This window comes from Lycorma delicatula, chromosome 8, assembly GCF_047948215.1.
Source record: "Lycorma delicatula isolate Av1 chromosome 8, ASM4794821v1, whole genome shotgun sequence".
Classification (NCBI taxonomy): Eukaryota; Metazoa; Arthropoda; class Insecta; order Hemiptera; family Fulgoridae; genus Lycorma; species Lycorma delicatula.
The window spans coordinates 40,040,706-40,067,022 of record NC_134462.1 but is presented as its reverse complement, the minus strand read 5'-3'; positions in this window follow the sequence as shown (position 1 = coordinate 40,067,022).

Genomic DNA, 26,317 nt, shown 5'->3' with positions numbered 1-26,317 from the left:
AGTATTTAAATCCGTGTAAAAATAATTGACTTTACTAGAACATGAACGCTGGAGCTCTCGATTTCCAAATCAGCTGATTTGAGAAGACTCGTTCACCTACTAGACCAACCTGGTAGGTTGATGTGTTATACGTTATAATTATTTACTTTACGTATAATTAATTATTCTAAATTGAATTTTATAAATATATATATATATATATATAAAAGTCGTCAAAAGGTAAAGTAAAGTTAACGTTATCCATCATGTTAGTATGAAGGTTTCAATTTTAAATAATTATATAAAAATAATTAAAATAATATTTATTTTTATTAAAAATAATTATATATAATAATTATGTAAAAATATATTTATATTTTTATGCTTTATTTATGTTTATTTACAACTTTTATAAATACTTTTTATCTGTATTATTATTTTTATGTTATATTTTTATAAAATTCAATTTAGTATAATTAATTATATGTAAACTAAATAATTATAATGTATAACACGTCATCGTTCCTGAGGATGGATTAAAATCCTAAAGCGCTCGAACATTACTATTAAAGATTTTTTGCAAGTGAAAACTATTACATAAATTATTTAACAATTAAAAACATACTATTTGAACTTCAGGTACACGTCATGATAACGTATATGTTGAGCGATACTAAAATATTTTGGTAGAATAAATATAAAATTGTAACTATGTAAATAAAAAAGCCTACACGAATTTAAAATATTTATGTCGATAATTTGCGTTCCGGCTGTGTTTTATGCGCTCAGTTTATTATTTTTGCGGCATTAAGATGTTTTTCTTTCCGTTTTTAAATGTTCTGTGGAAAAGTGTAAAAAACTATAAAAGCTTTTTAAGCCGACGTTTGGTGAAACCCCTGTCACAAATTGATAAGTCTCATTTTTACAGTGTGACAGTGTTATATCTTAGTGTATCAACCTCTTAAAATTTAAAAAGATCTAATTTTTCGCGATATTTCTTACGATACAATGATACAAAATAATATTATTGACAATTTTTATTGAAATTTTTCGTGGTGTATTAAAATTTTAATTAACCAGAAGTTACAAAAAATAAATAAAAATAATAGGAATAATAATGAATCGACCAATACTTGATTAAAAAGAAAAATTTAATATGTTTAAATTTGTATGATTTTTCGTGATCACAAAATGATAAGATAGTCTTTGCACTTTTTGTGGTATTAATAAAACAAGTGTAAACTATTGAAGAAGTATGTTTTATTCCGGTAGATAAAATAAAATACTAATGAAAATAAACAAAATATGTTTTTAGATTTTCACAAATTTATTAAAAAACCGTAACAGCTGTTTCGGTTTACAGTACTTTTTACAGGTGTTACGAACACAATATTCAGTTTTAATATTGGTATTCTGTTTGTAATACCTGAGGAGGGTATTGCATATCGAAACAGCTGTAGTGATTTTTTAATAAATTTTCTGAAAATCTAATAACATATTTTGATTATTTTCTTTTGTTTATGATGACTTTTCATCAAGTGATAAGTCGATTTAATAAAATGCAGATAATATTTACTAAATCATATTGTAGTTATAAGCAGGAAAGTAAGGACAATTTTTTTAATTTTACTAGAAGGAATTAATTTGTAAGAAAAAATTGTGTTTACTCATCGTACGTGAACTAAAATTTAAGAAGTAGTGAAACGGATATACAGATTTTGTACATACTGTTAACATACAGCAGTCGTTTACCAGTTGATAAATATGTTTACTTTCTACATACACCCTGCATTCTCTTTTCTTTCACATTTTCTCTTACTCTCTCTCTCTTTAAACATTTACAAAGTGGTATTTGGGAATTTCGACTGATGTATTATTGGTAATATGTATACTTGAATTCTACGGGTTTAGTTTACATGCTCTATCCTAAAGAAATAACACACGATCAGGAACAACACATACTGAGCAAACATTATCCAACAGGATCACAAACCTATATATAAATAAAATCCTCTCTTTTATTACAGAAGTACTAAAAAAATAGTCAGTATCATTTCACTTAAATTTTTTATGGTGAATGTCATTGCAATTTCAGTACTTTTTTATAAATAAAAATATAATTTATGCATTTAAAAAATTTATATTACTCATGTTTATTTTACTCCCTTTTTTTGAAGGGGGTAATATATTTATGTTTCTTACTAAAAAGCAACCCCTTTTTTTGTTATGAAAGAGCAGACATTAACAACTATAGTGATTAGCCCGGTGGAAATTGGTAGCATATGAAAAGATGTCATGCTTGACCGGGATTCGAACCCGGGACCTCCGCAAAAAAAAAGAAATTCCGAGACGCTACCTACTCAGCCACGTAGTTTGGGTGAATAGGTAAATATTGTTTTAATTAAATAGATGTTTTCAGTGACTTTCATTTATATCTACTATAAAAATGAGAAAATAAAAGCTAATTAGTTTTTAATCTTATTTAAATTTTATTTATCGTCGAAAAATGTAGAACAAATATTTACCATTGTTAATATTTCATCAAAGTTGAAATGTCGAAATTTATTAAAAATTAAAAGAAAATTTGTGTTTCTCACTGTAGTATATTTTTTGAGTTCGTTTTTCTGTTTTATTAATGTAATTTTATACGCGTAGGCCTCACGCATTTCTGTTAATATGTAAAAATAAAAAAGGGGAATCTAGATTTCAATGAAAATTAGAAAAGAATTGAAGACAGATGAGATAAATAAAGAAAAATGAGTAAAACTTTCTGGAGTGCGAGGTGTTTTATTATTTTTTACGTTAACATTTACACGTATTGGCCTACTGTTATTAAGTTCAAACAATTTTTTTTTCTTTTAAATAATTAAATTTAGAGAAAAGTTTGTTTAATAAAATATATAGATTCATAGGAATGGGTAATTTAAAATGAGTCAGGGAGAATTTAATTGAAATTTTGTAGAAATATTTAAAAGTGTTTAATGATAAAAACGTTTACGTCTATATAATATTTATAAAGTAATAAACAAGTTTTGAATGTTGATTTTACAACCTTTAAAAAAAATCAATTTATTTAACTTTTCTAATTAATCAAACTTCCCTTGATTTTTTTCTCTTATGTAAAACTGGGTACATGACAACAACAAAAAAACTTTTAAGTATTCATTTTGATTTTTTTAGTCAATTCCAAACTTACTTCCGTAACTAATGTGATTTCATTTATTTAGTTTACCATTAACAAAACATCACTATTTTTCTTATCTTTAAATTAATTTTTAATTTAGTAGACAAACACTAACAACTCTTTAATTGTTATTAATTTATAACGACCAACTTACTACATTTTTTTGTTTGTTTGATATTTATTTATTAAAAGGATCTCTAGAGAAATTTAAATTTTTATTAGAGGGAGGTCCTGAATAGAATAAGTGAATTCAATATTTTTTTTAAAATTTATCCGCATCGGTACCCAGGCTAAATCCCTTTCACTGGACCAAACAAAAATTCACCGTTCACACCATCAATTTATTTTTTGTAATTCTATAAGATTTTCTGTTTTTACCTATATTTAATGATTCTAACTCCAAAGTACTGGTTCTTTTCAAAACAATATCGTAAGACAAAAATGTTTTTTTATTCCTTTGCTACAAAAAAACTGATTCTGAAAATCAATGTACGATTTCTCTAATTTTTTTATTAGATTTGAAAAAACCTTATAATAAAAATCAAAAAGATATATTTTATGCAATATCTAAAAATAAACAAATGTTTGGCGATTAATTGCAGCTGGTTATCATGCTGGCTTCAAAATCTTCGGATCTTGGTTTCTGTTCCCAGAAATGTTTGGTTTTTGATATCTATTATTTCATCCGCACATATTTTTAGATAAAATATGTTTAAAACCATTTGAAAATAAATAGGTTATTAAAAATAACCTAAAAATATATTAATGATCTGAATATTAATGAACACTCAATCTTTTGTCAGTATTATCTTTTTTACTTAAATTTTAATTTATCGCTTCATTTTTTCTCTCTGTTTACTAGTTTATAATTTTCAGTAAAGTATATGTTCACTGTTTCTTTTTTTCCAGCACCTTTCGTACTTATTCTTTTAAATTATATTTATACACATACTTTGAAATAAACAGGATATTTGACAGGAATTTTTAGAGTTGTCGACTTTATTGTGTTTCTAAAAAGAAAGAATTGGATACTTTGTTTTTCGTAATTTTATGTAAAAAGAAAAGTTTTTACTTTATATCATGTTCAAGAAATATAAATAAATTTTCTTCTCAAATTTGGATGTAGCCCACCGGATTGTCCTAAGTAAAACTCGACGATAATCACTTGAGTTCCAGTTGATTTTCGAAGTAGAAGGTTCTCAGGATCAAATCCTTGCAAAAATTGGTTGCTTTTATACGGTTTTGAATACGAGACAGCGGTTACTGGTGTACTTTGGTGGTTGGGATTCAATTAACCAAACATTTCAGGAATGTTCGGCCAAGTCTGTACAAGACTACAATTTATTTAGATGTCATACATATCTCCTCATCTCATAGGACTGGGGGGATTGTTGCTTATTGTTCACTAGTTGAACAGATTACAATGTACACATCACGAAAATAAATAAATAATAAAAAATTGCATGTATTAGTTAATTGGAGGATTGTTTTATTTTATGGATTTAATTAGTACAAGTGAATTTAAAATTTAAATATTTTAGTATAATTTATAAGCTTAATTTTAGAAATTTTGTTATCACAAATAAATTTTGTTAATGAAAAAAGAAAATTTAATTGTTTAATAATAAATTGGGTAATTTAGATCATTTTTGTCATGTTACTTACAGATTTTATTTTTTGAATTATTAAAAATTAACAGAAGAGCAACAACTGCTAAAGATAAAACCAGTTTAAACATATTCTAACATTTGAAGTAATTGATGTTTATTAATTAATTCGTTAAAAAATTGAAGTTTAATTACTAGATTATGGTGCAAAAACATTCTCTGAAAAGTGAGTTTATTACAGATAATTCCTTTGAATTTAAAGTAACGTAGTACAAATGTACATATATTTCCTAAAATAGATAATTAATTCTTTGCCAACTTTATAAATCTGCATCAGTTGTATAAAATAATATTATTACTTTCCCCTCAAGTGCTATAGCACAGCTATAGCTGTAAAAGAGAAAGTATTGTAATCGGTCCAGTTTGGGTATATGCAGTTTTCACCGGATCTTGACTTTTTGAGACGAAAGGAACTCAAAAAACCGGATGGAATTTTCCCGATGTTTGTATGTACATATGTGTGTTTGGTGTTGCACTCCTTATATCTTCAGAACTGCTAGACCGATTTTGACCAAACTTGGTCAGATTACTTCTTTATACGGGGCATTGATGCCATTAAATTTTCAACTTAAAACGTCAAGGTGGTGAGGCTGTAGAGCAAGGTCACCCTCAATATCTCGAGATTTCGCCTAATTAAGTTATTTTTCTGAGGCGCATTGTTAATTAAAAAATAATATTAAAAAAAAAAAAATTGCAAAATCGCAATCCCACCCCAAAAAATGCTCTAAATTAGTAGCTATGTGGGTATATTGCGTCAATAATTTCCCCTGCCATCACAAGGAGCGCTAGTGTAACACTGACGTTCAGCTGTATGCGCGCGCACGCTGAGTGAGAATCGTTGAATTAAATAAACAAAAAATACTATTTAATTAAAATAAATATCTTAAATTCAGTTGTATGTGTATGTGTCTGTAAGCCGTTCATCAGAAAAACGCCGCCTACGGGAAAGTCTTACAGCTGTTTTGTCAGCTTTATTCCTATTTTTCCAAGATTTAGAAGTAAAATATTACCATAATATTTTTGTTTTAATATAATCATTAATCTCCTAGTTTACTATTCATACAAATGAATTATTAATGGTGTTGTAATTAGTAATACCATGATAATTAACACTGGATTGATGCATTGAGAACATTAAGTAATTTTATTAGTAAATTAGGAGCGATTTATCTTAAATGTTAACATACATAACATTACTAAAGCTTAAAAGTTAGTTAAATTGGAATTGTTGACCCCCTTCGCCTTGTGTGTCAGTTAGAATGGACTTTTTATAACTTTATCGATTTCTCCTTTTAAAATTTATTCTTAACTACTTTTCAGTAGTTAAGAATAAATTTTCATAATAATAAATATTATATTAGATGAAAAATTACGGTATTTGATTTACATCAATCGATTATTTTTTTTAATTTTTAAAAAATTATTAATATTTTATTAGAAACTAGGATCACCGTCGTGGCTTCACCCATTTCGGTATGGTTAGTAGTTGCAGTCATTTTTTTAAATTTTGTTTTTAGTACAGTAACCGAAGGCAGGTTACTTGTATCGCGCCGCACAAACAATAAAGGTGGCAGTCGCTGCGTTGGTAGAATCGCCACGCCTACACAGTCGTACCCCTTAAAAAATCAGAATCCAAAATATCCGAAAAAATTTTTTAGATATTTATCTCGAGAGTATTTTCAAATGTACTAAATCTCGTTATGTATATAAAAATATTTGAAAAATTTTCAAATATTTTTTATCTTTCTTTATCCCTTTAAAGAACGAATTTCAAAAAATTTAGATATTGGTTTTTAGATATTTACGTAAAGATTACATACACTAAAATTACGTTGATATTTTCATTTGTTACCCAGAAACTAAAAAAAACATGATAAATTTTGTTGTTATTCCATTTTAATCCTTTAACTCGGATTTTCAAAAAATCCTTTCTAAGTGTGCCTTTACACCGTAAGAAGAATATGAATACAAATCTTCATCAATTTTTATTCAGTAATTTTTGCTGGGCGTTGATTGTGAATCCCTCATAATATTTTCTATTATATATGTCGGAGAATAAAGTACAGTGGAGTATCTTCCGACAAAACGATGAGAATATTCTTTAGAATATCGGTATTTTTAGTAGTTTTAAGAAATGTACTATTACTTGTAATATTTTGTAAAATAAGGTTTAAATTGTTTTATTGCGGTAGGCTTAGGCCTAGGTAGGCACATGGTTGTCAACGTAGTCGGGATCCCAGGACGATAGGGGTATCATAAAATTAATAAGGAAAAGGAAATATGCAGTAGGTATATTATTTGAGAATATGGTGAAAGGGTAGTCTTGCTTTGGAACCCAGATCGAACAGACGTCCTGGTGGTCGCGAATTCGTTATTTCCCTGAGCCTCGGTCTATCGCAAGTTGTTTTAATATTATTTGAATTCTAAATTGAATTAATCTTATATTGTAATTCGTGTGCTACTGAGTTATTGATAAGTGATAATTATCATTTGTAATTATTTCATTGTACGAGTTATCTACTCATTTTTATTAATTGAACTTTATTGTAATCTTATATATTCTCCACTTGTAATGGTGGAAATGAGTGAAGCACAAAACGTTGAATCCCTGACAGATCTCTTCGCCTCTCCGACATATATATATATATATATATATATATATATATATATATATATATATATATAGATGTGTATTTAGTAATTTCATAATTTTATATTTATTTCATCATTGCTTATTATTATAAATTATGAATTCCGTAATTGTTATAAAACATCTTTTATAGTCATTATTTTTAAATAAACAAATAAAACTGCTGATATAGATAAAACTGATGAGGAAATCTCGATTGAGAAACCAAGATTTCTTGAAATCAAGAGTTTGATGCTTGTTTGGGAAATTTAAATACATATTAAAGTGAAATAACTTGACGTACATCTAATAACTTTGTAAAAGTTCAGGTTATGAAGGGATTCCTAAAAATTTCCTAATGGTGACTCCAGAATCAGTAGCTTATATTAATTTGTTAGATGTTTGTTTGTAATTTTTGACTGTAATTTGTGTTGTGTATTGGTGCTATACGCTAAATAAATAAATAAATCTGTATAAGTTAAAAAAATATAATAACGAAGACCTTCATAAAAAAACCTTTTCGGTTTGGATTATTTAAAAATTTAGTTTGAAGTTCTCTGAAATAAAAAAGCAAAAATAAATCCTTCACAAAATCAAATTAAAAACTTCGTTTAAATTATATATCAGTTAGAGAGTTAAAAATGGTCAACTGAGTTCATTTTAAAAGAAGTTCTCTTCAGAGTTGGAAGTGGTCAGGTGATCAGATACTGCTACGTTAATCTAATTTACTAGATTACACTGTTATTCCGTCTAGTATAATGTCTCTACAAGCTTCTTTAAAGTGTCAGATAAAAAATAGACGGTTTGATAATTTTGTAGCGCCTATAATTATGAATCTTGTAAAGCGATATTTAGAAAATTAGATACGTATTTATATTTATGAATATTCTATCTTTGCTAAAAAAAAAATATAACAATATCCCTCCATTACTAAATCAGACAATTGAAATATTTTCAGATACTCAAAATAATATTCTGGCTAACGATAATAGTATTGGGTTTCGTTACCATATTTTATTAAATTACTGAAACATCTAAAAAAAAAACTTTCCACCGATTAATTTAAAATAAAATTTAACGAGTTTACTTTCCTGACATCATAATTCTAGAGCTATGATGCAAAAATGAAAGTATTGTAATCAGTTAAGAAATGGAGGTCTGGATTTTTTTTTGTATTTCTCAACGTTTCATTACCCAGGGACTCCAAACAACAAAAAGGAAAAAAAAGTGGAGGGCAATTTTCGTATGTACTTGTGTTGACGTGTTTGAAGCTTAATAAGTTTTGAGTGGATATGGCGATTTTGATGAATTGTGGCACAGAGACTCGTGTGTATGAGGCAATTTATTGGTATAAGTTTGGGGTCAACATCTTCACGGCGTAGGGTAGTTAGTCTTTTTGGATTCAATTTTAACACAACCCCACGTTATATTAAACTCAGCACATATGTACATGCATTTTTTAAAAAATGAGGCAGAAACAAAAAATTTGTCGCAAAATTCTCCTCATTTTCCAAAAATCTTAAAATATATTTTTTAACTGATTTTTTATGTCCTCCTAAACATAGTAGTACTCCAAGTCACCTCAAAATTTGAGGACAATATTAGGGGTGAGGGAGTTGATCTTTTTTTAAACATATTATGTTTTTGAATTTTTTATAACTTTTTTTAGTTTTTTGAAACTTTTAATTTTTTCCATTTTTACGTAGTAAACGTAGACAAATCAAAAATTTTGTTGAGAATTTTTTTTTGTGTAGGAAAGCAGAAAAAAGTAAAAAATACTACTTATTTTTTTGAATTTAAAAAAAAAATTTCATGTACTATTATTTTTTTCATTACATAAAAATAAATAACCAATGCCAGATTTTTAACAACTTTGTTGTCAGATTTTTATTTTACAAAAAAACATTTTACTGTGTCCATGAATTTTTAAATAAAACCAATGAAATACTTTAAAAGCCCTGTCTTTTCTATATCCTGTTCAAGGTGTACGTTAATAAGTCCTCAAATAATTTTCGATAATCCATTCTGAATTGTGAACTATTTTGTAGCGAGTTTTTTATATTTAATATATTTATGTATTAAATCTGTTTTATTTAACATGATTTCAAGTATTTATAATTTGATTAATTAACTTAGAATTTAATCACTCCTATTCCTATCTTATAAATAATTGTACATATTCCTGACGTGATCTACTTAAAAGTACTATTATGTACTTTATGTCAGAATAAAAAATGTATTTATTTATTATTTCCTTATGTGGTTTTTTTTTTTATTAATATATAAAATTATGAATTTGTTATATAATAAGAATAGCACGCTTCTTAACCTACCCTACTTTTCAAAATAATCTGCCTTGCCTTAGCTTGAGACGCTCTACAATTAACGTCTAATAACTTATTACTTTTATCGTTAAGAAAAAAAGGCTGGAAAAAGTGTTTCCAGTTTCCGTGGCGCAAGTGGTAGCGTCTCGGCCTTTCATCCTGAGGTCCCTGGTCTGAATCCCGATCAGGCATGGCATTTTCCCTTGCTACAAATCATTTATTTCATCTTCTGAACCAATACCTAACGGTGGTCCCGGAAGTTAAAAAAACCAAAAAAAAAAAAAAAAACAGAATATTACTATCCTTACGTATAAACGAAAATGACCTAACTGACTTGATTTATTCATCAACTCCTAGACTAAATTATTAGGGTATTATTATTATAATTTTGAGGGTGCATTCGTTTTATATAGTAGGTGTATATTATCAAAGGATTCTGCGGAATTCCATCTCTAAGAGAGTAAAATGATACTTTGCTTATTCTTTTTCGATTTTCTCAGCTTCTAAAAGCGATATCAACTTGATTTTTGTTTTAAAATATTTATTTTAAAAATCTCTAAAATCCGATTTATGTGTTTTTCGAAGATTTTTGCCTTTTTAGAAGTTTTACGGAACAATTTGAGATATCAATTAATTAATGCTGTATTACTTTTTTTTGTAGGTCCTACTTAAAATGCGGGCGGTTCAGTGTGCACTCTACAATTTAGCATTCTAAAAAAAGAAGTTTAAGAAGCCATAGACTGTGGTCAAGTATAAACTTCACCACAGTCTAAATCACCTCAGTCCAGTCTTTATTCTAGTTAAAGGTTAAGGCAATCCTTATGATGCTTATGAAATGTTAACTACTGATTTATGGATGTCCGAACTTTGCAAGAATGAATCGGAAATAATTTTAAACTTAATGAACTGAGACAGAATCTTTCATGTAATGACGTCGAAATATTTAGACTGAAAAACAAACTCCTTTCACATTTTCATACAAACGTTTAATCAATCTACGCAATTCCTCATTTAAATTTTCGCAGGCGAAAACCACGATAGGTACAAGTAGTCCATAAATTTAGTAAATTCAATCTCATTAAGAAAAGAAAAAATATATATGTATACATACACAATTAGCTTAAAGAGAATTTTTTAGCTTTATATTTTAATAAAAGGGTGTCACAGAACAGATCGTATACTCTCTTTTGTATTTGTTTAACATGTCTACTACAAATACATGTGTACATTCAAAGAGAAAGAGAGGGATGAGAGAGATGAGAATAAGAACAATGTTTTATTTTTATATTCTAAGAAGTGTTTGAAGTAGTGTATTCGTTAAAACAAGGTAGTCTATGTAAAAAGTACTTCTTATGAAAGCTAAATCTACACCACCCACAGCTCTTTGAGAGTTAATAACGGGTCTCAGTTCAACGCAATACTTCCACTCCTCACTCTTCATCACCTTATTCAAACATCATTCTTAGTAGAAAATTTCTCACAACTTATTTTACTCCGTCCCTTTTTCTTATTTTTTTTTTTTTATATTTATAATTTATACTTCGTTGAGAATATCAAAGAAAAAATAAAATTATTTAAAGTTTGTTTTAATACCTCTCTATTTTTAACCCAATTAATTTAATTTTAAAAATATGAATATTTTTAAAGCATTAAAATGATTTACAAAGTTAAGCATTCCCGAGTTTATATTATTTAAAGTAATTCAGGGAAAAATACAGACGAAGTTTATAAGTAGTATCGAGATGTAAAAGTTAAAACCCAAAAGACAGAAAGAGTTTTTAAATCATAATTTATAATAAATGATAAATACAGGGTATATTGACTAAAAATTATTTTTTAACCGATGGCTAGGAATATTTTTACACCCACGATTTTCCAATCGGTTTTTAGTTAGGGTTAGTTAAGAATAAGAAAACTCAGTTATTGTATACCTGATGACCAGTTATTGTAAAAATGATGTATTCCTGTACTATTAGAACGTTTTTTTTATATAGATCCATTCCAGATGCCAAGTTAATACTTTTATTGTAAATAATGTTAAAGACTAACTTGAATGTAATCCTAATTTGAATTTTTTTCTTTTGTTTATCTGTTAGCAATTACAATCGTTATCTCATAGGGGACCATAATTAAATTCAATTCATTACAATCACGTGAAGAAATTTCCCCAGCGAAACTAAACTAAAACATAAACCAATACAACGAAACGAAATTAAAGCACACATAGCCTCATATATATATAGGAAAAATAAAAACTACCTAATATCAAATTAAATATAAATAAACAATTAACTGAATAATTACACACACACACACACACACATATATATATATATATATATATTTAACAACTGACAATTCTATGAAGATATTATATATAGAAATAAGAATGCTTGGTAAAAATGTATTTTAAAAAAATGATGTGAACACCACATGACTTCCTTGCACGCCTATTAAATTACACACGCAAATTTTTTTTAAATGAAAAGTACATAAAATTTTATTTCATTAATAACTTCTGATAATTTTCTTTTTTTTATTGTTATTGTTGAATTATTATTTATTTATTGAAATTTTTTTTATAATCAGAGGTTAATTATTAATAAATCAATACATTTAAATAAAAAATGAAAGAGTTAAAAAAAAAGTAAATGAAGTCTGATTAGAACCGATGTGCCTTGCTCTTGTAAGAACCAAATATTCCTTTTGTTTAGAACTCTGGAACCAATGAAGATAAGTACCACTTATCATACATATATCGTTGAAAAGCTCTCAATGAGAGCTTATTACTTACAGTTAAGAAAAACTCCAAAATTAAATTTTTTTTTATTTTAGAGTTTTTCTTAAATCTTGGGGTTTTTTAATTCTTGGAGTTTTTCTTAACAAATATATATTGGAGTCCTAAATCCAAAATTTTTGCATGCTACGGCTAATTGTTTTTGAATTATGCGAGATATATACGTACATACAGACATCATACCGAATCTGGCCAAAATGGATTCAGGGATGATCAAAATGGATATTTCCGATGTAGTCTGAAAACCGAAATTTTTCGCGATCACAATACTTCCTTAACTTCGTACAAGGATGTAAAAATTAAATTCGTAAACTAATTAATAGAAGAAATAATAATTTCTAACCTTATGTTATTTAACAATATATTGAAACACAATATTATTGATAAATTTTAACAAATACATTATTATATAAAATAAGTATTATAATCGAATATACTAGTAATTTAAATAAATTTTTATCACTTTATTAATGAACATATGTATCCATTATGTTTTTGGTTTTGTAAAGAAGTAAATAAATAGATCGAATTAAAAAAAAAAAGTATTTATTTGTTTATCAACAAAAGGTTGTTTTTTTTTGTCTTCAGTCACTTGACTGGTTTGATACAGCTCTCCAAGATTCCCTTTCTAGTGCTAGTCGTTTCATTTCAGTATACCCTCTACATCCTACATCCCTAACAATTTGTTTTACATATTCCAAACGTGGCCTGCCTACACAATTTTTTCCTTCTACCTGTCCTTCCAATATTAAAGCGACTATTCCAGGATGCTTTAGTATGTCTGTCTCTTCTTTTAACTATATTTTTCCAAATGCTTCTTTCTTCATCTATTTGCCGCAATACCTCTTCACTTGTCACTTTATCCACCCATCTGATTTTTAACATTCTCCTATAGCACCACTTTTCAAAAGCTTCTAATCTTTTCTTCTCAGATATTCCGATCGTCCAAGTTTCACTTCCATATAAAGCGACACTCCAAACATATACTTTCAAAAATCTTTTCCTGACATTTAAATTAATTTTTGATGTAAACAAATTATATTTCTTACTGAAAGCTCGTTTCGCTTGTGCTATTCGGCATTTTATATCGCTCCTGCTTCGTCCATCTTTAGTAATTCTACTTCCCAAACAACAAAATTCTTCTACCTCCGTAATCTTTACTCCTCCTATTTTCACATTCAGTGGTCCATCTTTGTTATTTCTACTACATTTCATTACTTTTGTTTTGTTCTTATTTATTTTCATGCGATAGTTCTTGCGTAGGACTTCATCTATGCCGTTCATTGTTTCTTGTAAATCCTTTTTACTCTGGGCTAGAATTACTATATCATCAGCAAATCGTAGCAACTTTATCTTTTCAACCTGTACTGTTACCCCGAATCTAAATTGTTCTTTAACATCATTAACTGCTAGTTCCATGTAAAGATTAAAAAGTAACGGAGATAGGGAACATCCTTGTCGGACTCCATTTCTTATTACGGCTTCTTTCTTATGTTCTTCAATTATTACTGTTGCTGTTTGGTTCCTGTACATGTTAGCAATTGTTCTTCTATCTCTGTATTTGAACCTTAATTTTTTTTAAATGCTGAACATTTTATTCCAGTCTACGTTATCGAATGCTTTTTCTAGGTCTATAAACGCCAAGTATGTTTGTTTGTTTTTCTTTAATCTTCCTTCTACTATTAATCTGAGGCCTAAAATTGCTTCCCTTGTCCCTGAAACCAAATTGGTCTTCTCCTAACACTTCTTCCACTCTCCTCTCAATTCTTCTGTATAGAATTGTTGTTAAGATTTTTGATGCAAAAGGTTGTATACATATATATAAAAGTGTCCTGGGAAGTATTGGTCAAGCTTAAGGGACTGATTCCGGACATCAAAATAAATAAAAAGGTTTTGTGTGGATAAATTCCGTTCTCGATTCATTTTTCCCCTGTACGCTACTTTCTGATTTTTTCATTAAAAATATATATCTTAGAACAGACCGAAATATTTTAATGAATTTTGGTGTATATGTTTACAACAACCTCTACAAAATAAATAACTAAAAAGTTTTAACTTAGAACATTTCAAAATGGCGGCCAGTAAAATATTTTAATCATTAATAGATCCGTAAATATTAGTTTTTGTTGTACTATATTTAATTGTTAAGCCTTGTATCGTGAAGTTCAAATCGGTTAAAAAACATATGAGATACAGCTGAAGTTATTTAAATGGCTCACAAAAATTATGCAGTCACAATTTTTTGCCTGTTTCAAATATTAATTGATTGAATGTGATGTTTATTAAACCATTTCAGTTATTCTACATAATATGTTTATATAATATCACAGACAAACCTTAAACAACAAATAATTTTTCGCCGTAAATCATCACTACCTGATAAACTCTAACGCTAACAATCTATCACATTAATAAAAATTAATCCGATTGGCAGTTTGCATATTTTTTTCTGTCATAATCCTTACTAGATAGACTATGTGAATCAGCAACCCTCCTCTGGCGTCAGACCAAAATTTCCTCCGGTCATCTTCTTCTTACTCCTGGAAATCAGGCGAACAGCGCGCCGAATTTCCACTATGATCATTTCTCCAATGCTGTGGCCACCGCTATTATCAAGCCTTGACTTCTTGCACCGTGACTCTTGACGCTCCCCTTCTGTTGGATCTCCGACCCGCAACCGGAGAGAATTCCTCTTCATAAGTAGGGACCTTGCCCCCAGGCTGACCTGGGTCAGCCATATTAATCACCAAAATTAATATAAAGTATAACAAAAACCAAAATTAATGTAAAGTGCAACAAAAACAAAAAAAAAAAACAATCAATAGATAATTAATCGTAAAAAAAAATTAATTAACACTGTACTCGAAAAATCCAATGACTTCGTCAGAAGGGGGACTTCTCTATGTCCCCCAGTTTGCATATTTTGATGTTCATTCTAACATAGTTCTACATGCTCTTCTAAATTATACTACACAACTTCATCCTTTACTTCTCTTGGTATGTCATTAAATAATTTATACCTGTTGTAATATAATGAACTTTGTGTTGCTAATGTTTTCTTTCTTTCAATCCTCAAATCTGTTTCATTCCTTAAAAATAATGCTGAAATTTTCAACTAATGTAATATCTTTCAATAAGTACATAGAACACTTTATTTTTATTCTAAAAATTAACATAAAGCTTAAGAACGATGTCCTTTGCTTAATATTCATCCAATATAATGATCTCAACGTTAAATTAACGCATAAATAACAAAAAATGAAAAACTTTGTTTTCGCAATTTCCAATTTTTAATGCCAAAACTTATTTATTGAATAATAAATTCACTAAAATTTACCCACCGTCGTATGAGAGCTTACAAATTAAAAAAAAATTGAATAAATTTTTTTTAATTTCAAATTTAGTTCATTTAGAATTAATTTTAGTATATATTTCGGAAAAATATTTTTCGAATTATGATTTTAATATTACAAATTTAGATTATTGTTTTATTTTGTTGAGTAACTTAGTTTCAAAAATTAAATTTAGAAGATTTAAATATAATCAAATAATTCTACATTAATTATTTTTTTTTAATTTCAGATGAAAAACATTAAAATCTATTATGATATATGTGTGTGTATTTTTTTATGTCGATGAAGAAAAACTGAAGTAGGCTGATTGAATATTTTTGGCTCTGTATTCACGTTCTGAACCTTTAGTTATTGTATGTTTTGGAAAAACAAGAGCACAAAACGACAGTCCAATCGTTCAACTTTCTTAATTTCTCCACAAGTATACTTAAAAATAATCAGTTTTTATTTATTTAACTATGTGTCATAAAAATTAAAAATAGTACTTTTAGTTAAAAATGGGAAAAAAAGAGTTCATGACTTTAGTTATACTTTTTCAATAAATAGAAATCGCTTTATCATAAAGATACAAATAAAGCTTAAAATGATTGGCTACGCCTGAAAGTTTATTTTCAAAAATGAATTGGATAACTTGGCAAGTGTAGCCGAGAAAGTTATGCAATTCATTCCTGGTTTTTTTAAAAATATATTGCAGATGCATTAATTCTTTCTAAATTTTATTTCCAACCATGCTGAATAAGATAGTAAATTTAATGTATATATAATATGTCTGAATTATTCAAGAGCTCTTATTTAATTTTCTACTTAGAAAATGACATTTCAAATAATTTTCTCTTTTCCATCTGGAGAAAAACAGCATTGGTGGCAACCATAAATATATACATTCATGATAAATATTCAGATATATTATTATACTTTTTGACATTGCAATGAAAATACTATTATCCTATTGGAGCGTACTGCGATAAGTGAATTGCTTAACCTTTACAGACATCTGTAAACTTAATTTAAAAAAATTCTGTCTTTCAAGTTATCTCTTACTCTTCATTTATTCACACATTCGGATTAAATATAGTCTTTATTAGATTTTTGTTAAAAAACAACTGAAAAAGTGTACTGTAGTTTTGATTTAAACACCGTTTAATTTTTTTCAGAAATTTTATGAGAATGCATCTGCTCTTACAGAAAAAACGGCATGACTCCGTTTACGTATAATAATATTATAATCGCTTCATGGCCCTGTACAGGAAAAATCAGTACCATTTTTAATAATACAATTGTATCCATGACTCTGTGGAGTTTTAGGTTTATACCAAATAAAACAAAGAGATTTTTAATGTAATATTAAGTAGTTTTCATAAGAAAGCTCCGTATTGTAGTGGGTACCATGATTCGACTTCCGAAAAATTTCAACATATCTTCGCGTATCACATCCCCCAGACCCCAAATCTATCGTCAATTCAAAAGTTTATATATATATATATATATATATATATATATATATATATATATACATGTATTTCACTTTCTTGGAGACACGATAACTGTCGTAATTTTGCGCTAATCACTTTCAAATTGATACATAAAATATAACGACCCAAAATCACGGTCGAGTTCGTTATTGGCAAAATCGGACCATAGGAGGGGAAATGAAGGGACTTTTTAGCAAAAACAAAATATCGCTATAATTTTCTTATTAAGTAAAATATCGAATTCGTCCAAAGTTCCTACACTTCTTTGGTAAGGGCCTAAAATTCTTCTAAATAAATTTTTTTGGTATCACTAACCACTGACCTAGGAGGTGAAAAAAAATGGAGTTTCGTAGATAAAAAAAATCATACCACCCTTAATAGGCACAATATCGAATCTGTTTAAAGTGGTCGTTAGTCCTTTAAACATTACCTAAAACTTTTGTCTAAAACAATTTTTGATGTGACCAACCTTTACAGCAAGGATTGACCAAAATGTTGCTGGAATTGTTAGTAGTTGGGGCTTGTTGTATGCTAAACATGTGAAATATTTTCACATTGTCGTATTGAGTAAATTTGAAATTTTTCTTAACTTTAAGGTGGAAATCTTTTTTATCTCCTACTTAGCACCGGTGAAATCTATATTAGCCTTCTGGCGTGCTGTAGGGATTTTTTTTATTTTAAAAGTATTAAAATTTTTGGAAGAACTGGATAACCTGGTAACCGTAATATTAGATTATTATTTTTCCAAATTAAAAGACCATAAGGAGGTTAACAAAACATAATAATATATCAGAATGAAATATACTGGTTTTACATGTTTGCGTATTATTTTTATCTGTTTTTTAGATTATCTTTATTGGCGAATATTTTGTTCTATAAGAGTAAGATTATTATATTAAAAGAGTATTTAATTATAAATATGAAGTTTTTTTTAGCTTGTAATCGAATTTTGATGGTTTTTAAAAAATTTCAAGTAATGTATAGTCATTAGATTTTACGTTGTTTTTTGCAACGTATAACAGTAGGAGTGGTTGTGAAAATATATCTTTTTAATCAAGTAATCAGGCATAGGTAATAAACCCCTACCTTCAGATAAAATGATGTAATAATTGTGTATAGGTAACTCTGATATTGCTTGGTTATGTAATTTAAGTACAGTTGTTAAATATTTTTCGGTTACTAACCTAGACTATTAATGTAAAAGACTTTGTTCTGAGAGGATCTGATGGTCTGGATTGGGTAGTGATTACGAAAGAGAGAAAAAACAAATAAAACAGCAAATCAACATTATTTGAAGTTTATTATTTTATTTTATTTTATTTATTTATTATTTAATTTATAATTATACCAGAACGCAAGAAGAGTTTATGCATCAACTATAATAAAGGAAAACAATGTGATAAATAACATTTGTGTTACAAGAACAGACGACTTGTAACTAATTGAATAAACATTACATTCAAAAAAAAAAAAAAAACAGGAATTCAAACCAAACATATAATTAACTTACAGTACGAAAACACATAGCACGACCAGTCTTACCGAGCACAACATTTCACTTAAAAAATAATCTAATTCTAGCTTTTCCGACAATACAGAAACAGCTGTGAGCAGAAAGTAAAAATTAAATAAAGTCTTTAGATAACTTAAATCTTGTAAAGAGCTTGATTTATTGACAACAAAACAACAATGTACACAACACCAAAGCTAACACACCCAACGCACACAGAGAACTGACCGACAAACAGCTGACATCGGCATTCGCACAAAGGTTAGAATTGTAATAATAAACAACCTTGGGTTATATTGTTTATAACACCATTCACTGATTTGTTGACAAACCCTAGCCCGTTATTGCGAAATCGGCAAAACTGTGGTTTCTCGAACAACGTTGTGTCTGCGACCTTGACCAAAAACTGAACAGACTTGGTGCTTGAAAATTATTGTTACTAACATAACACGAACTAAAAATTTTAATAACTGATTGTATACTTAAAGATGAAAATAAAATTCCTACATGAACCGCATTTTTCAATTTAATTACGATAGAAAATATTTTTTCATGCCAATCTTAAATTTAAATCACCCTGCATTTTAAAGTATATGTGAATAGAGGAAATAAAGTGAATCCTTTTTATTCTTGTGTAATCTATTTCAAGTTTAAGTACAAAGTGGAAAAAAAAATTTATGTAACTGAAGTCAAAGTAAAATAATTTTGAAAAGAATAATTTTAAATTTCTAAATCAGCTAATTGACATTATTATTTTGTCTAAAAGAGAATTTTCATCTAAGATGGTAATTGCTCTCAAAAATACTTCAGATGTTTAAAAATAAGTAAGTATTCTACACTGAAACTTTAAACTACGAAGAATGCGCAAAAACACAGGAGTAATCTCTGTCGGGTAGATAAGGAGATATTGTTTAATAGGCTGACCGAGAATTTTCTCCCCGTTTCAATCATAGGGTTTTGCTTAATATATAAGTTACTTGATATATGAATCCTGAAGCTTCAACATTAATTATTTTAGTTGCTGAAACAAAACAGAACAATAAGTAGGCATTATAGATTGGACCAATGGAAGCCACCGGGTTGGTCTAGTGGTGAACGCGTCTTCGCAAATCAGCTGATTACGAAGTCGAGAGTTCCAAAGTTCAAATCCTATTAAAGGCACTTTTATATGGATTTGAATACTAGATCGTGGGTATAGGTATTCTTTGATGGTTGAGTTTAAATTAACCACACATCTCAGAAATGGTCGACATGAGACTGTACAAGACTACACTTCAATTACAATCTTACATTTCATCCTCTGAAGTAATACCTGATGGTGATTTTAAGGCTAAACAGGGAAAAAATTGGACCGATGGAAAATAATTTTATATAAAGATTTTTAGATTAATAAACTGTCTAGTTAAATAGTTTGATTTTATTTTAAACTATTAACATTACTTCCTAGTCTTTATCACCCAGAGGCATCCTTTATAATTATGGCTTTAAAAAGAAGGTCGGTTTAAAATTATTAGACTTTATCATAAATCATATTAAACGTTCATGCCCTGTAAATTATTCTGTTGCACCCGCAAAAATTGGTTTGGAATAAATGTTTAGATAAAAACAAAATGGGCCAATGGAAGAAAAATCATTTTTTTCCATGATTATGTACTGTAAAATTAATCTGTTTGCCGATCTTGTTTTGAGTAACGCTAAGTAATTCTTTTATATGGATTAACTCATTCACATGAAATTGTTTTAAATATAAGTTGCTGACTGCAATATATTTTAACCGAATTCTAAAATTCAAAGGAAATAAAAATAAAATTATTATTCATTAAACTTTAATTTAAAGTTTAATAAAATATATTCCATTAAATAATGGAATAAATAAAAACAAGGAGATATTATTATCTTTCAAAAGTTGCAGATAAATTATGAGATAAAATTATAGACTAGTGATCAGTTATTGTTTTTACGAAATCAGTGTATACAACAATATTTTTGAGAAATCTGAATTTCAATTTCTATATTGAAAATAGGTTAATATGTAAGAATTACTAAAAGTATTTTCCAGTATAGGAGTGATAAATATTATTGAACTTAAAAAGAAAATTTATAACTGTAACATAAAACAAAATTTCAAAGTACTGTTAGCTGAGGATTGAGTAGCATTATCCTACAATCCAAAACAATATTTACTATAATACTTCTAACATTAGAATTCTGAAAACACAACGACGACCCATATCTGCTAACTAAATGTTGAAACTGCTGAATAAATAAATTTGTTTATAAATTAAAATTTAAAACCTTATTTTTGTACCGTAAAAATACTAGCAAGGCACAATGTTATTTCATCATCAATGCTTCTACGGGATAGTTATTGTTAAAATATTACAGTGTGAAGTTATTCATAATGTAAACAAATCATATTTCCAAGTACATAAAACTCGGTCTCAAGCAATACATACAGAGTCATTCACGGAAACCGGATGTTTTTGAAGTGGGTTGTACTCGGGCTTTCGTGGTGGGAGGGGCACGTGGCTGGTGTCTGACGTTTCCTTTGTTCATAGCATTTACATTTTAGTCGTTGAGATGGAGCCGTGTACGCTAGACCAACGCCTGTACGCGTATAACAGTTTTGTGCGAAATGACGAATCCGTAACTGCTGTTCAGCGAGATTTCCGCCGTCAGTTTAATATCCATCGTAATGCAACTGCCCCGTCTCGTAACACAATATTGCGATGGGTAAACAACCTTCGAACAAGTGGTTCAATATTGAAGAAAAAACCACCGGGTCCTCCCCCCGACGAACTGCTAGCACTCCGGAGAACATCGAACGAGTAAGGGAAGCCAGTATCAGAAGCCCACGCCGCTCTATTCAGAGGCATTCCGCAGCGCTTCAAATGAGCACAAGTACAATAAGACGAATTCTGCATACAGACCTGCATTACCATCCTTACAAGATAGCCGTCGTGCAGCAGTTAAACGAGCAAGATTTCACGCAGCGATTACAGTTTTGTCGAAAAATGCTTACCGTTTTTGAAGAAAATGAAAATTTGTTATTGTTAATGAGTGACGAAGCCCATTTTCATCTGAATGGCTTCGTCAACAAACAGAATTGCCGGTATTGGGCAGAAAGAAACCCACATCAGCTTCACGAGAGACCACTTCATAGCCCAAAGGTGACTTATAGGAAAGGTGTGCAATAGGAAAGGTCAGTGTTATTGGACCATATTTTTTTGAAGAAAATGACGCTGCCGTAACTGTAACAGCTGATCGTTACATTGCGATGTTGAATACGTTTTTCATCCCTGAGTTACGAAACCGGGGAATCGATTTTCAAAATGTGTTATTTCAGCAGGATGGAGCTACAACGCACACAGCGAGGGCAACGATAGCTGTTCTCCGTAACTTGTTTCCGGGACGGATCGTTTCCAGATTCGGCGACATTCCTTGGCCCGACTTGAGTAGTTGTGATTTTTTGTCTGTGGGGGTTTCTGAAATCGCGTGTGTACGGCAATAAACGGCGTACATTGGAGGACCTAAAGATCGCAATTCGTCATTACGTCACCCAGATTGATGTAGACATGCTGCAAAGAATTGAGGCCAGTTACCGTGAAAGGCTACAACAATTTATTGCCCAAAATGGACATCACTTGCCGGATATAATTTTTCGTTCATGGGTAAGTAACAAATGCTTTGATTTAACAAGTGTTTCAGTACCAATAAAACTTTTTTAAATTAAATATTCAATTTTTTATGATTATTTTCAAAACATCCAGTTCCCGTGAATGACCCTGTATAATATTAAAATTCATGAATTTGTTAAATATTAAATTATTAATGAAATATACTCGCGATTAAGTATTGTACAATACAGTTTTTAGTTCCTTCTTACAGAACAGTATCGATTAATTAGTAATGGTAGATCTCGATGAAAATGGTTATACTACTGCATTGTAATGTGTTAATAAAATATATTATTTTGATACTTCCATTTTTACGAACGAAACGGTAAAATCGTTTCCTTATATTTCTGAAATCTGAAAAAAATTGGTTCCTCATAGTTTCTTAATAATGTTCAAGTTCAATTAGGTATAAAGTGTCATAGATTCTTAAGTTTAATGTAACTATTGTAATTCAATTAAAATGTCAAGTGTGACAAGAAATTAAATATAGCGTTGCTTCATTTCATAATCTACCAACTCATCAAAAAATACAGTCCATACTAGCTCTAAATTCTACCATATCTAAGTAAATAAAATTAATATCGATAAAAAAGTAAATAAATTTTAAAATATAAACTTTTTAAAGAACACCTCTGTTATTCTTTTGGTACAACTGCGTTAAATTGTTGACATGGCGATCACTCACGTAGTCTGTATAGATTTTATCTTCTTCCTCTTTCACATACCATTGCTTCTATTGAGCTTACCAAACGGTTCCCATAAGTTAAAAAATTTATCATTAAAAAAGCAAACTAAAAAAACGTTGTTCATTGATTTCATACAAATATTTATAAATAGTAAATTTTATTAAGCGGGATATTATTGTAATTATAGGTAGTGCTCGGGAACGGGTGTTTTAAATAAATATATCATAAAATTTAAACTTATTTATATTCTCATACAGATATGACTACTATTGATAGGCTAAAACTATACCATCAAATAAGTAACTTTTACATAAAAGTTACATCTTGATGATGACACCGAACACACAGATAGAGAGAGAGAGACAGAGCGAGTGAGAGAGAGAGAGAGGTAGAGAGAGAGAGAGAGAGAAAGTAACTATTTATGAATATGCATTCATTTGATTTTTAACTTTCCCGGCGAATAGAGCTAGAATAGTTTAATTAAGTGAAACTATTGTGATGTCAAAAATAGGGTATCGGGTTTCTTTAAAAGTCTTTACGTTTAAGGGTCTAACTAGTTCATCTAGACAAAAAAAATGTTTGTATGTATGTATATGTATGTGTCGCACTGCTTTTTGGACTTATGTCTCAGGTATACCAAACTGATTTTCTTCAAATTTATTTCCATATTTTTTATGGATGAGGCATTTATCATATTACTTTTTTTTTCAATTTGTTAAGATAGTGGGGGATATCACGAAAAAAACAATTTCGATTTCCTTCAGAGATATTTTAGAGAAAACTATTAAGATTAAATACATGTTATCTACATGAATGAATAAATAAAAGTTTTTTCGAATAATCAACTCCCGCCTCTTAAAATTGGAATATATATATATCTTTTTGTATTATTTATCTTCCTTTGGTTTAAATATTTTTCAATTTTTTTTTGAAAATTTATACCAAAAGGTTTTTTAATTACAGACCCGCACCTAAAATGCAGAAATGTTTTTGGAAAATTTATTTTTTTTTATTTTCCCTTAATTGAAGTGAAGGGTTGTTGGATTTAAGGAAAACTTTACTTAAGCAAATTTTTAAGCTCAATTTATAAATGAATATTTAAAAATAAATGAGTAATTAAAAAAACATTCTTCTTAAAATTTATTCTCTACCTTTAAAAAATATACTATTTTTTTGTTTTTTGGCTTTATCTCTTTTAAATTTTATAATTAATGGCCGGGAAAATCGTGTATTACTATGCCAGTTTTTTATTTTAGAATTCTAATTAAAACCTAATATTATTAATTAAATTATTTATGTGGTTGTATATTTTATTTTTATTATAATAGTATATTTTGAATTTTATATTTTACATTATAATGTGTTGAACATTATAAATGTTTTACATTATAAAGTCATATGTTTGAATTTCAAAAACTTTCCGGTTCCAGCGGATCGATTTTGAAATGAAAATACTGCGCAAGGTATTGTATTACTTGACCGGCGTAGCCGGGAATATCATTAAATTCTTTGCCAACTTTGTTTTCATGTTGAGCTTTTATTCTCTCTTTAAGTGAAACAGTGTTTTCCCTTGCTTTTGTTGTATTTCAATATACTACGGGATAAAATAAAATCATGCAATTTTTAGCGTTACAAATTTTTTAAATATTTTACACACAACACACACACGTATATATATATATATATATATATATATATATATATACGCCACAATCTTTCATTTGGTACCTAATTTTTTTATAAAACATGACATACATCATAATACAATACATAATAGTACATACGACTTCATACAATTTCGTTTTATAAATATGAATGAAAAATAGTATGTCATTTTGATTTTTCTAAATTTTAAATTTTTGGCTTGGACAGTTTAAATAAAAAAATTACGTTATCTAATTCTGAAACTCATTCGGAAATTGCAATGACTGAAACATACACTGACAACTCGTTTTTTTAGCCTCCAGGACCACAGTTAAATAATGCTTCAGAGGATGAGATGAAATGACAACTTCTTACTTACTCCCTTCTTACTTCTCTCCATATTCGAATAGGAACAAGATCCATATGCTTGGCATTATATGTTACAATTTTATTAGGTAAGTCACCCAAACGACCATTAATTACAACTTTAGCCCATACCATATTCCCAGAAATCATATAATATGAATAAACTGATAAAGTAGATACACCAAGTAGAAATAATAATGCAATAAAACTGTTATTTCATCTACTGTAAGATTATATATAAATAAAGAACAGATTAATAAATTATTTTATTATTTAGAAGTAGATGTACTCTACCCTGCGTCCTATATTAAGATATTGTTCTCCATTCATGTTTTTAAAACACGATTTTTATGTTTAGTCAAGATGTTTATTGATTATAAAAATTGTATACTTATAAAATGAATTACGTTACAATAAAAGATAAATAAAATTTTATAACGTAAGAATAAAAACAAAATATAATCATTCAAACAGACATACATTATGCGGAAATAATAAAAAATAAATTATAAAACTATGTCAACAGAATATCACATCGTAATGTAAACAGCCATAAAAAGAGAATTTTATTAATTATAACTTATTCAAAATAATCACCCTTTATAATTAAATAATTTAATTGTACTCGTATGTTAAATAAATTAATTTTAATTAAAAGTCTATTAATATTTTAAATGAAATTATATTAAAATTAGTTAATTTATTCCATTAAGTTAATATAATTCATTAGTTACATCTATCCATTTAACAGTGTTTGTTTTATTTACTCACACCTCAGTATTAAGTGGAATATTTCTTCTTTATTCTGTTTTAATCAGTTTTACTTATAAATCATTAAAATCATGTTATAATCATTTTTAACTCATAAAGAGAAACATTTCATGTTTCAGCGGAAAAATCAATATAAATTCGTATAATTTAATGTTATTATAAGGATGGAAAAAGTAATGAAACAACAGCTGTAATTTGATAAGAAACGTTATTTTGAATCTATATTTACATATTCCTTTTCAAAATAGTCTCCCGTAA